We start from the raw sequence: 14,506 nt of genomic DNA, 5'->3' as shown, positions 1-14,506 counted from the left end.
TTTGCCTGCATGTACTTATGAAACTCTAAACAGATGTGTCTCTATGTGAGTAGTTACCCTAGGGAACAATCTTTAAGAAGATAAAACTACAGGTAAGTCAGGAGAATGTATCTGGGAGAAAAGATATCAACCAACCTATCCTACCTACCCTCCCAAGGCTCAGAGAGGCCTACACCTGATGAAGCGCTACTAAAATGGAAAGTGAAATTCTTTGCAGATGCCCTTTTCAAACTGTTACACTTCAGGTTTTGTTTCTCTGCAAAAAGAGAAGGTGGGCTCAATCTTCTGTTCCCCGCATTTTTCCTTGGTGTCAGAGGGAGGCCAGAAAGCACCTGCACCAAGACTCAACTTTTCAGTGAACAAACTGGTTTCCTCACTGTAAAATGAGGTAAAACCAAAAGAGGGAGAAAAAAAATTTCCAAGTGGTATCCTAAAATTCAGTATTGCCATCTTACTGTGACATACAGTACAGCCCTATTCATTCTGCAACTCCAAGCTAGCTCCTAAAACACTGTGCAAAACAATAAATTCATGCTACATAACTTACAAATTTTCTACACCAGCAAACCGCATGAAAATGGCTAAAAGTGTAAAGTTAGCTCAGCGCTTACATTGTAGTTTAATGAGACCAGAAGTACAAGCTTCTTTAACAGCAACAGCAAAAAAAGCTGCAGTCTAAAAAATTACCTATGACCACAGTAGAAATCCAGTGGAAAGTCCCTTAAAAATTTATAGTTGAAACAGTCAAACAATATTATATTTAAACACTAACTTCCTCCAGTTAACTTACTGCCAGGTACACTGACTGACAAGCATTTTAAACAAAAATTGAGGAACACAGAGCAGTCCCTCAAAGAAAATACGTACATGCTATTGAACTGCAGAAATACAGCATAGTGGAATATAAGCTCAGTTATTATACTGTACTTCCTTTTTCTTTAAAACTTACAGCTGACTATTTTTATGCAAATAATACAAGAGGCAGTTTCAGATTGATTCACACTCAAGTTCAAAACCACTCAATGCACCTAAGACAGTAAAACCATAACTCTTACCATAAAACCATAACTATTTTGCCTAATATAGTTACTAATAGAAACTCCTTGTTTCTCTACCATTAGTTATAAAGGGTAACAGAAAGCCAAAATACCCAATAACAAATACCCAAACAACAAACAAACAAAAAAAAAGGTATTCAGAGGGCTAATAGTATTTAAACATTATTTATAAATTTGTCACTTCCCACTACACCTGCTGCCTGCTCCATTTCTCATTAATTTCACCAGTTATAACACAAAATTCTCACTAGTTGAAATTTACTATTCTGAAGGTTTATAGCCCTTGATAGTTGTTATGGGAATTTAAAAAAAAACCCCTCAAATATTGTTAAATGCTACCTTAATGTTTTACAAGGAAGAAACATATTGGTAACCATGTCACAAAGCAGAAAATTTAAATAACAAAAGAGAGTTTTGTGAGAGTAACATTCTAAGACTTTATTTGATTAAATGTTATAATTTTTCAAGAAAATATGGTAACAAAAAAACCAAACAAACAAAAAAACCCCAAAAACAAACAAACAAACAAACCTGGAAAAAAACCAAACAGAATCCAATGTAATCAGCAGTGATGCTGAATAGCACAGTCCTCAGTGCATTTCATTACACACTAACACATGGCTGAATCATGAAAGCAATCTGGTATCATCTTGCCACAGATGAGTTCTCCTGCAGATTTTTATCTGATTAAATACAGAAAACAGGTTCCTTTTAATAGCTACAGTTTCTGGTAATTTGTTGAAGAAACTAAAGAGAAGAAACCAAAAAGAAGAAACCTAAGAAAAACAGGTATTTGTCATGTATCATATATTCTCTTCCTCCATCTGTGTGGGAGGAGACCTTTCACATCTTAAAACCATATTTATGAAGTTATATAGTAGACACACTGCATACAATGAAAATATATTGTCACTTAACAGAAATATCAGGAATAATTTTCTAACATTCAGATGCTGGAATATAAGAACAAACTCTCCTAATATTTTATTGTTTATATTCCTGCTGTTGTGGATTTCCCAAGACAGTTAGAAAGAAAGAAAACCAAGGCATAACATGCAAGACCATACACACTGTCTAATGAGCAAGAATAACCATATTCCAACAGCTCTAACTGCATTGTAGTCACATTATTTACCAACTGTCACAGTCATGGTGACACAGCGATACTCAAACTCCTGCTGAACTAACTAAACTCAGATGCTGAGAGCAGGCTAAGTACAGCAGTGTGACAAAAGACTTTGCCCAGAAACAAGCCTGTGCTGAGGGTTATGCAGAAGACTGGTAAACTTCCTCACACTGCTATAACCTAGTCTGAAGTATCATTTGTTTTAGAACATTAGAACAGAGAAAGTCCCACATACATCAGTCAGAAGGGATTTTGCCAATAGCTTCACTCATGCCCACGTTTCATGCTACCTGCATTTGCATACCAAGTTTTCAAAACAAACAAATCCACCCACAACTTATTTTGCTTTGCTTGCATGTACAGCTTTTCCTTTGTCTATTAAATTCACTAGCCCGACCCACACTTTTAACCCTTCTGACTCATTTCTCCATTCCACTGTGGGCGAGTGAGTGAGCAGCTGTGTGGGTCTTAGCTGCCTACTGGGCTTAACCCAGTACAAATAAATAAAATTTACTGCCATACAACTTTAAACAGTTTAGCAATTCTAAACACAGGCATTCCACAGCTGCCATCAGAACTTAAAGGAAAAAAACCACCACACACGAATCTCAAAATAAGCAAGTCTGTGTCTCTGCGCAATTTTTTACTGAGAACTCCAGTCTTGAGTGCTACAAGCTACTCACCAATCTTTCCAATGGAGAAACCCCAAGTTACACGGAACAGGATTTAAAATTAAGACCACATCACATTGTCTTTTGAAGGGTTGTAAGAAGCACTTCCAAAATGTATTAACCTAGGTCCTCTCTTCAGTATTTCCTTAACAGACTTACAAAACGAATCTACATTTGGTAATATAGATGCAAAATGTGTCAGAATTTATGTCAATGCACAACTGGAGCAAAAGTCTACAAGGAGGTCTGTGGTAAATGTGTCAGCAAACAAAAGGTGTCAATAGTGTGTTTTGCATAGCTGCAAAGCAAGGCTGTAACACAAATCTAATCACCTTGGGTATTCTTTCACCACAAAAATGCTGGGAATTCATAACAGAAGGAATACCTGGGACTTCAAGATACTTGGGAATGCCTCAGCTAAATGAAATATGCTTCAGCTGACAAGAACAGATTGAACAAGTTTAGACTTGGCCCAGCTTTGCACTGGTGGTTGGACTAGATGACCTACAGGAGTCCCTTCATCAGCATCTTAGGTCCTTTTGTAGTTATCCCGAGATCCTATCAAGTTTAGATACAAAGTTAGAATGAAGTTGTTATGAAATTAACTGCATATTTTATCTGATATTTACCATTTACTTACAAACAAATATTCTGTTACAGAAGCTGTTTTTGTGAAGTTGTAATTGGATATTAACCTAAAGGTTTTAAAAGGACAACTCAAATGCCAGTGGAACCAAAATTGTCACAACAGAAAAACACATATAAGAGATCCAAAACAAGTGAATAGCACAGCTCTGCCATACAAGAAAGGCAGTCAAAGGGTTATGGTTTAGTTCACAAAATTACCTGGAACCTACTTTGCAATTATTTATGGACTAGGTAAAACAGAACAGATAAAAATCCAAATCACCTACTACTCTATGTTTATTGCCTTAGATTTGATCACCTGGACATCCGTACCACCAATTCACCTTAAATAGTAAGACTGCTTAGAATGCAATTCCTTTTCTGTCACTGACACTTCTAAAGCTGGTCCTTCTGTATCCATAGCACCAGTACATAAAAAATTCTGATGTCATCTGCATTCCACCAAGGGTGGAGGCAGACAAACACTTTCTCAAAATGAGTTCCCAAGAAATCCACATTCATAAAACCAAAACATCCTGTTTCTATATATGGAATTGTCAAGCAATCCATTCGAGGACAGATAGGGAGGAATTCTTAATTATAAAGCAATTTTACCTGTATTTTATTTAAAACCTTCTTCAATATTACACATAACCTTCATTTTTATCTTCCTAATCCATAGTACAAAATACAAAAGGAGATACAAGTGAAAAATTATCACAAGAAGAAAAGTCCACTTTGATATCTTTAAAAAGACATGGTCATAAGCTAGGATTTGCACACTATTGAAACAAATCATATTCCATAGCCTCATACAAATATACTATCTACTATAAGAGATTTTTTGTTGCTCACACCAGAAAATCAGTCATTTTGATGTGGCTGTAGAATGTTAATCCAACATCTATTCAGAGAAAATGAACAATACCCTCAAGGAAATCATTAAACGTCTCACACAATAAATTAGTTTTATTTATTTCTTCACAACCCAGCATCAGTGAGGATTTTCAAGACCTTCCTCCCTAGAACACAAAGCCCTTGCTGATAAAATCTGCGAGTGATTGACGGTAATGGTGCTATAAGTAACAGCAAGGCCAAGTTATAGATACACAGGGACCTGGAGCACATGGTAAGTCAGACACAATTGAGGTCATATTTAACTCTGTCATATGAAAATTTAAGAATACAACAAGGACGAATACAATCATAGAATCACAGTCTTGGCAAGTGGCAGCATAAGCCTGGAGCAAAGACAATCATGTGTTCCCACCAAGTGTAAAGGTGCAAATTACCGAAATGAAAGTTGGGTGCGCTAACAGTGACTGCTGCGAATAAGCTGAACACACCTTACCCGAAGGAAGGTATTTACAAAGCAACTCACAAATTGCTATGTTCAGCTGTTAATAATGAAGCAAAAGACAATAAAACTGTTAAAGCACCCAAAAACCTGGACATTTGCATGAAACAGGAAGATTTGGGATCTGAAGTCATAAGACAGAAGCAGCCTCAACTCTGTCCCCCACTGCTCTGAGGGTGGTGCTTGGGCCTCCCCAAGAACAGGCAGAGCAGGCAAAAATCACATGCCAGCTCCTTAATGCCACAATTCCAAGCCTGTCCTAGGAGTTTAAATCCACCATCACAATCATTTAGATCATCACCCCATTTACATGAGCAGTAGCTTTCAGCAGGAAGCTAGATGGACAATTGCAATGGCATCCTAAATTATTTTAATTAGAATTATCCCTCATTAATCAAATACAGAAGTTTATTAAACATAAAAGTAAAAAATAATGTGTAAACAACTGCAGAAGAGTAAATGCCTGCTACAGTGGATTAGCTGATCTAGTTAAGAAAAAAAGAATAAGCGACCAGAAGTTGAAGCTAAAATACAAAATTGCTGTGTAATCTCTTCTTTGTCTCCAAAGGAAATATATAATCAATCATACTATTATCACTGGCATACTTTAAAATTGAGACAGTACACATGAGCCATAAATTTCTGATCTAGATACACAGACTCGGGCAGGAAAATTGATGGCCAGCATTAGGCAGAGGGACACACTGTATCAACATAAAAGTCTCTTTTATTAAGACAAATCAATTGCTTCAACATGTTTCAGCAAGGATAGTCCACTACCCTCAGAATGTAAACAGCAGAACAAAATAAGGTGAGACAGTCCAGAACAACAGGAGTGACTAAATACTTTTTGGGTATTAGAGAAATTCCTCTAAAAGCAAGAAGCTTCTGTTCATAAAGCAAAAAACCCTGGCAGCTTACTACCCTCTACCACTTTCATTTGTGCAAGATTGTTTCCCAATTATTTATTTACACTCCTCCACGGGAAAAAGAAGAAATTTTAATTTTGGAGATTGATAGCTTTCTGAGATGCTCATGCTTTACTACCCCCAAACCACTGCCATTATTTATTTCTTCATTTTAGAACCTTAGCACCAATAACAAAATCTGATATCTGTCTTTGAAAAGCTATTCACTAGATCGATCATCTCAAATTTGTGTGATCACAAATTTGATCAGAACTCACTTTACTTTGGCCATATTTCCAGATTACTGTGCTAGCAAAGCCTTATACTGTAAAGTTGGAACACAAAAACCCAATATTGTTTTATTGGATGCTTTTATAATGAGGGTTCTTTGGATGCTTATGAGCTATGTCTAGAAAAACTCTGATTCTCATGCAGAATTTGTCCATGTTGACTTCACACACAAGAAGGGAAAAAAAATGGTTTTTTTAATGAATTCTATTCCTGAAAACTTTACTTTCTTGCAGCACCATGCATTACTTCTATTTAGTCCAATTCAAAATATTAGGGAAAAAAACTAACAGATTTGTGAGGCACATAGAGGGAAGCAACGTCCAGCCTTTTTTGCACTTTTTCAGACCTTTTACCAGTATAAGACTTTTTCAGATTTAGCCAACCTGTTCACTATTCTCCTATTTCAAACTCCATCCAGAGTACTTAGAAATCATTCAGAAATATGTATTTATAATAAGCACACATTCACATCTACTAACTGGTACATTTGTTTCTTGGGGGAGGGCAATGTTAGGGTCGGGGTAGATTTTTTTCCCTTTTAAAGGTAAACCCTGCAACACTGGATAGAAACACAAGGAAACTTCACAGACTCCTTCTATTGCCTACATGTACAGTCTCAACTGCAATGCTTTCACTGTTCCCACAGCAATACCCCGATTTATTTCTTCATTTTAGAGCCTTTCCCTGTAGAGGCTAAACCTTACACTGTCTCTTACTTCCCTTTAACAAGTACTCGTAGAAAAGCTTCTTTTCCTTCAGGCTACCAATGCTTCATAGATAAACATGGCTTAAATTTTTCTGATAAATGGGATGCTGGAGGGATCCCAGAGCCACATCTCCCACAGCTTAACATTTAAGTGCATAACTAAAATGCTTCAGTGAGACTACCAATTACTGCAGTTCTGTTACTACCACACAGAACTGCTCAACACCAAACGGAGCTATGAAATTCCAGAAGCCATTTTTAGCCCAGGGCACTAGGCCAAAAATAACCTTTTCAGTTCTCTAGGAAGCCAAATGTACAAAGATATGAAAACTGGCAGAAGGAGTATAGCACTTCTTGCCAAAATACTGATTTTTTTTTTACTGTGTACAGTTGCTAGTCTTTCATATTACCCGATTCTTAACTGATTGCAAATCTATAGTGATATTCTTTGAGACTATTTGTGAGTTGTATGTCTGTGCCAGAAGCTACTACAAAGTGAGTTTCTGCATTGTGTTAATACATTCAAAACCACTCCCTGGATATAAGACCTTAATGGAAGCTTTAAGTCTTTACTGCAGTCCCAACATATTCCAGAACAAAACTAATTCAAATACCTCAAGATATCATACACTGACAGTTAAAAAAAATACCAAAAAAAATTATCAAAAAAATATCAGAGAACCAAAGTTGGATTCCATTCACAGTTTTGTCTCTGATCTGTTCTGAGATGTGGATTAAGCCATTCAAAATTCCTGCTTCTGAGCTTTTCCAATCTATACAACCAGGGATAACCTGCATTATTACAGTACAATGAAATAACTCACTGAGCAAAGTTTGCATGGTAATTTTTTTATGGAAACACAGAGCAAGATCTATGCTAGGAACAACTAAAAGCAGAAATCCCGAAGTCATTATATTAATGACTTAAAGACTTAAGCTCTTAAAGTCATTACATTAACAATCAATATAATTACATAAAAGGCTTTCAAATTACAAGAAATTCAGAAGACTACTTTCTCTAACCTTAGAAGTTCCTGACTGGTTGGCTGAATGCCAAAGTCACACACAGCACACTTCAGCACAGCAGTAATAGCAGCAATACCATGATACAGAAGAGTCTCATGGTCTACACCATGATAGTGTCTGTCTTATCTGTAAATTCACTTACAAAAATGTCACCAAATTGAAGTTACTGATTATTTTAAATTGGCTCAAATTTTCCTTCAAATCATAAGATCAACTCCATTTGCATGGAAGATTTTTTTTGTGGAGAGTGTCAGATTACCTTCACTTTTTATGGTGAATTTGAGACAGCACATGGAAAAAGGAAAAAGAAAAAAAAAAAGTAAGTTTGAAGATGGGGAGAAATTTGGCAATTTTTTTAAAATGAAAAACAATTATAGGCTCTGCAGTCTTTTTTGTCCTCCTTCAAATAAATGCTCAGAAAAATAACATATAAAAACTACACATTGCCAAATTAACATAATAGTTTTCCATTGCATTTCAAAGTTCAGACAGTGAATGGAAACATCCATTGTAACATTCAGTAACAATTCAGTGAATCAGTCTTAATTTCTGTACATTATGACTAAGAAGCTACATCATCATATTGACACTGTATAGAAACTAGAAGGAACTGGTACTGATGGGTCTCAAAATAAGACAAAACATTTCAGATGGATGGCACAAGGATGTTCTTGCTCCTACATCTTCCTTCAAACACACTAGTAAGCAGGGGGAAATAAAAGACCATGTCTAGCAAACCTTGCAAGTGACAGGACATGTGTGAGTGAGGAAAAAAATCAAGTCAGTAACACAAGGCAATCTGAACGGCTGCTAACTGGAACACAAGCAAGGAGTAGGCACTCAGCCAGACTGGAATTCAAACCCTGGAAAGGGGATCACAGACAGAACTTACCGAGCAGGGAAACTACACTGTACAAAGTGGAAGGCAAAAGGACAGTTTTCTTCAACTGGAATGAACTCAAAAAACCAAACAAAACAAGCAAACAAGAAGGCCTAGCAACACAACATAAAATGAGCATGGGAAAGCCTGGGTTAAGTTATTCCCCTTGATCAATGACAGCTGTATTTAGTAACCAGGGCATCCTTGTCCTGCCCCAACTGCTGGGAAAGCTCCTTTCAGCTTTGACCAGACACCCATTCCAGAAATCTTCATAACAGTCTGCATTTTTTTAATTATATAACATATGAATGACACGATGTTCTTCCTCCTTCCCCACTGAATAGACACACAGCTTTGCTGTTATTACACTTGCCCTGCCTTAAAAAGACTGAATTGAATGAATTCAGCTAAGCCTCACTATTCTCAAAATACAGTAATGTAACAGCAGCAATGGACGGGTACTACCTCTCTATAGTTCAATAATCCCTATTTCTCTTGTCATTAAGTTGTTAAATAGTCAAAGGTTCAAACAGTACAAAAAGTCATTTTAATAATAAAAGTTTTGGTGACCATGATAACAATTTCACTGTCTTTAAAATCAGACATAATGTTCTTACTATACATAAACTATTGCACTTGCATTTTTGGTATTTTCCCTTACCCTGTAAAGGTAACCCAAGGGTGTGTTCTGCTCCATGTCTTTCCTTGGCTTACCCTCTGATTCAATTTTCTTTTCCTACCCCATTTTTTGCCCATTTTACAAAACTTCTCCATCAGTTTCAGTGATTAATCTTTGCATACACATTTTATGAACCTGTTTCTTTCTGTTCACCAAACAACAGATTCAGCTTCTTACTCATGCTTTTCTCTTCACATTTAGATGTGGTGGGGTTTTTCCCCCCATCTTACTTATTTTTAATTTTTACTTTTTGGCTGTCTAATGTAATGCTACAAAGAAGAGGTGTCACTGCAAATAGCACAACCAAAGATGCAGACTTTAGATGCTAAAAAACCTCATGTCTGTTCACATATGATAAATTGAAGTGAAAGTGTCATTTGCAGTCACTTTGCTACTTTTGAAACATACTGCTTTAGAATATAAACTAGTAATATAATAGTATTTTAGTATTATTTACAGTATAAAGAAATCAAGTCACAGGCTATGTTTAAATATACTTCCAAGATGTACTTTGCTGAATTTTACTTAATTCAAAAAATGATTTGTCTTAAGTCCTTCACACACATATTAATGCCAGCTGCTCCAGCAATGTCACTTCCTACCAGAAATAAGTATTTATCAGACTACAATAGTAGACAACACCTAGTTTATATAGTTAAATCCAAAACCTAGAAATCAAACCTGTTACTAATCTAGTATTTTAAAGCATCATGGTCCTGAAAGGAAATGAAAATATTACAACTACTGCACTTTGCACCAAGGAATAAAATCACCCATCTACAGAAAATCGACGTAAAAACCTTCTCCATTCAGCAGCACAGGTCATTCCTAACATTGGTGCTCAGCGATTTTGTCCTTGTTCTGCTTCTCATAAAGACCAAGAACTCTACTCTGATATCTAAAACTTCCAGCTGCTTCCAGTAATTTCTCTAACCATTCCTAGAAGAACTACCTCACATAATCACCATGAACTTACAGTTAGCTTTTAACTAAATCCACACAAGCTCAGCTGAACATGAAACACTTCATGCAGCTTCAAAAGCAAGTGCAAACCTCCTCAGGCTCCAAATTAAGCACAAAACTAATCCCCACTTGGCTCTGCCACAATCATCTCGCAACTTTTGACTTTTTGTTTTTTCCTTTAAGAATATTTCTCCTACAGCCTGGGATAGGAGGACAAAAGACTGTTATTGTTATTTCTATTTTTAAATAGTTAGGAGGTTTACAGGCATTAGGGTGTTCTGCACCATACAAGGAAAAAAAGAATAAAAAGCTGGCCAGCAAGACACTCTTAGAGAAAGACACTGGGGAGAAAGCGTTAGAATTTCATAAATGAACTCCTCCCACAAAGACACATCTATGCACAACATTTAGCAGAAAGGAATTACTCCTCCAGAAGCTTAACCCCTCAGTAGCATTCCAAGAACTCCTCTGACTGGTGTATAATTCCTTGCACAACATGGTCAGCAGAGAACTGTCAGAAGTCAGATGTAACACTATTTCCAGTTTTGACAGTGATCTGCTCGCTGAACACAGGGATAATGTTTCTGGCTTTTTCAGTTTTACACATCGGAGGACAATAAATGGGTGCACTTTCCATAATTCTGGTTTCTGCAGAACAAATTTAAGATATCTCTGGGTTGGGAAGTGCCATTTCAATTATTTAAATCATATTCATTTTAACAGTGAATTAGCAATCTAACCAGCTTGGGAATGTTCACAAAGCCAGTAAATGCTTACTAACAGTCAGCAAGAACACAGCAGGCAGAATGATGAGCAGTCAGCCTGTGGCCCACAGAAGTTACTCATCCTTCCTAGAATGGTCACTGTGATACACAAAACACCAGTCTCTCCATCTTGGTTGATCCTGTAACTCTGCAAGCAGCAAAATTACTGGGTTTTCCTTATGCAGACAAGTGGATGCTAAGCTTTCCAAACTTAAATTCAACAATTAGTGTTTTAAAGCATGAATTTGAAACTATTACTTGTAGCCTAAAGTCTGTAAATGTCAAGTATCTTGGAGCCAAACAATTTTCTCCATGTTTCTCTGATTCTCTATGCACACAATTCTAATCATTATGAACATAACTGGCATTTTTCTTCAGTTTCACAGATTTCAGAGAATTATCCCATGCCACTGCACATTTCCCTTCTTTGACTTCATATATTTTTTCAATAGTTCCTAAGTTTTCACTCTCTATGACACTTCTGCCTTCAACAGTATCATCTTTTTACCTATTTGCTTATTCAAACCCACACTGCACTGGCATTTGCCCCCTTCCTCTTCCAAGCCACAGCTCTACTGTGCAAGTATTCATTCTACTTTGTCATAGCTGATTCTGCCCCAGCCTTGTCGCCTCACAGAAGTACTCAGTGTTTTCAAAACTCTGTGTAGCAACTGTGTTAAGATTCCTATAGTCTCTCCTGTTTAAGAGAGAGATGTCTAAACCAAGATGCCTTTTTTGCTGAAGACACAGGGAAGGACTAAAAGAAGGCTCACAAACAACGGATGGATATTTGCCTTTTACCTCCCACCAGTGATCACAGGTGAATGGATCTGCAAAACTGCTTGTCTAAGCAGTTCCCTTCCCTTGGAAGGGAACCTGTAGCACCTTGACTTTCATAGCAGCACTTCTGGAGCTCTGAGTCAGTTTTTTCCAAGCAGATTGGCCAAGGATGCACAAAGCAACAATATTTCTACAAAAGCCTTCAGCTTTTATTCATTTACATGCACAGCACGTCCAAACATAGGAATTCTAGGCAGAGCTGTTTAAAAAACTGCCATCCTAAAGGGGATGCTCTCTTTGGGGATAAAGGTTCAATCCACAGCAGAGCCTATTCCTGCTGAAATTGAGGGGTTTCACCCTTTCTCCCATCCCCTCCCATGGTTTTTAGGCTGGCATCTCTCCTACCTCTTAGCCCATGCACTAGTTTTGACTAGCAAGCAAGTGAAAAAGAAAAAACAAACAAACAGACACAAGGGAAACACACACACACACAGTCAGTGGTAGAAAGCCATTAATCTGCTCAAGCCACATTCTGAAACAGTAACCAGACAATTGTGTTCTCATAATTTGTTCCATGCAACAAAGACAGTCTGAGCCAATTCACTTTATTTTGTGCTGAGGAGTGTGCAACAGCACCTGCAAAGTCACTGGCTACATTTCAGCTATGGGAGCATAAATCTCCAGACAAAAGAGGTAACTTTCAAAAGCTCCACTGACTAGACTCTACAGCAAGAGAACTAATAGACTGTTTTCAATAGAACTCAATAGCCTGGATGTTTATAAGATCCACAAGCAAGGATATAGCCAGGCTTCAGAAAGAATAAACGGGCCAAGAGGGTTTAAATGGTATTCTGCAGTTGTAAGTTGCTATGCACATCAATGTTTCTAAAAGAATTCCTTTAGTTTGAACAAACTCTTTCCCAAAGCATTGCTTATGAGTAAAAAACCAGAAGTTAGAATATGTTGGCACAGAGATGTCCAGACAGAGCATATGATGACGTGGTTTCAGAAACTGTTAAATACATAATGATGAATACAAAATTGATTTATCTTCATGTTTTAGCCCTAAGAATTACATCTCCTAAGTTTTGGCTGTAGGGTAATATTCAAATCATTGGTGACAATAAGCAAACATACTTATTTTCTCTCCCTGTCCTAATATACTCAAGATACTATTTGTGTAAAAAAAACAGTAAGTAAAGTTAGAAATCTTCAAATAAACACAGAAAGGCTGTAGGAAGGGACTGACTTTTGAAATTAAAAAGAAACTAAGTTCTATTATTTTTTTAGCCTTATAAAGACATTATTTATTGATATGAGTTCAAGTTAAATGACCAAAATGAGAGGCTCGCAGCCTTATCCAAAAAACAACATCATTTAATCAAAATATTAATTCAAAATTATGATTTTTTCAAAGTAATTATCAGAGAGAATTCTTAAAAGGAGCAGGCATACCAAATATATTTTTCTCTAGTGGCAAATAATCAAATTCTAAACAAGAGTCCATATAGTGGTCATATTTGATATTTGGAAGTGTGCAACAGCACAAACAAGCCAGTCTGGATGTATGACATCCTGCCCAGTACAACCTGCACTTAGAACAGGTGGAACCAACTGCACATCCACTGCTGAAATTAGGAGAATTCTCACATGTGAAGGAAGAATAACATTAATAAAGCAGGTGGAGAAAATAAGTAAGAATAAATTATGGCAATCTAATGCACACAGAATCACAGAATGGTCTAGGTTGGACTCAACCTTTAAATGTCATCTGGTTCAACTCCCCTGCATGAAGCAGCAACATCTTTGACTAGATAAGGTTGCTCTGAGCCCCATGCACACCACACTTAATTTTTAAAAAAGGTAGGGGGGAAAGAAATACTACTGTTGATGTTATCAGCAAAGAGGAACGAAAAGAACATATTTCACCCAAACCAGCATCAACACTCACAGTGATATTATGATTTTTCAACCATCTTGAAAGCAAGTCCGTTGTTACACAGTCAAAACAACTATTTCAAAGATGCTGCCAGGCAAAGGTGTCTTCAACACAGCATTGTGAGACAAGTATAGTCCACTCAGAAAAACTTTAAAAAACAGCAGGTAGGAGCTCTCTTATCAAGAGAGCATTTTATTGCACCAAAAAAATACTCATTCCTTCCAAAATTTCATATTGTCCAAACTAGCAACAAAATACTTCCATTTGTAATTATTTTCTAATAATCTAGCACGTAATTTAAAGAATTTATTTTCTTCTCTGCCAGGTCACTACCAGCAGCAGCAAGTAATGCCTCCTCATGTGCCTAACTCACCCAACAGAAGCAGGTATTCACCAGAACAGGTTCAGAGGATCTGTCTTCAGAAATACAATCAAAGCCACAGAAAGAGGCTGAAGTATTACAGTAGCCAGCCATGGTTACATCTTTGGGACCTTTGCTTGCTCTTTTATCTACTAACATGCTTCCAGCATTCCCAGTGGTTTGGAGGAATATAATTGCATGCTATTACTTAAGAACTATGTGATTACTGTGCCACTGCCTTCCACATAACCCAGCCTGTAATAAAAGCGATAAGAATAGCATTTATTATTTTTGAAATTATTTTTGCATTCACACTGATGTGGTTTAAAACATCTGACTAAACTTAAGACACTTTACATAAAGGCTTTAT

At 36.8% G+C, this 14,506-nt stretch overlaps 1 protein-coding gene and 1 long non-coding RNA gene across 9 annotated transcripts in view; one reads left to right on the top strand and one right to left on the bottom strand.

The window, feature by feature from the left end:
• LRCH1 (leucine rich repeats and calponin homology domain containing 1) overlaps positions 1 to 14,506 on the bottom strand; it is a 115,842-nt gene that overhangs the window by 97,780 nt on the left and 3,556 nt on the right. The gene's annotated exons all lie outside the window — the stretch shown is intronic.
• LOC135294021 (uncharacterized) lies at positions 11,628 to 14,415 on the top strand. The gene is made up of 2 exons (XR_010356127.1): positions 11,628 to 11,876; positions 14,101 to 14,415. It is a non-coding gene; the product is annotated as an uncharacterized LOC135294021 (long non-coding RNA).

The sequence above is a fragment of the Passer domesticus genome, chromosome 2 (assembly GCF_036417665.1).
Source record: "Passer domesticus isolate bPasDom1 chromosome 2, bPasDom1.hap1, whole genome shotgun sequence".
In the NCBI taxonomy this organism is placed as follows: Eukaryota; Metazoa; Chordata; class Aves; order Passeriformes; family Passeridae; genus Passer; species Passer domesticus.
This window is presented reverse-complemented; position numbering and strand designations above follow the sequence as displayed.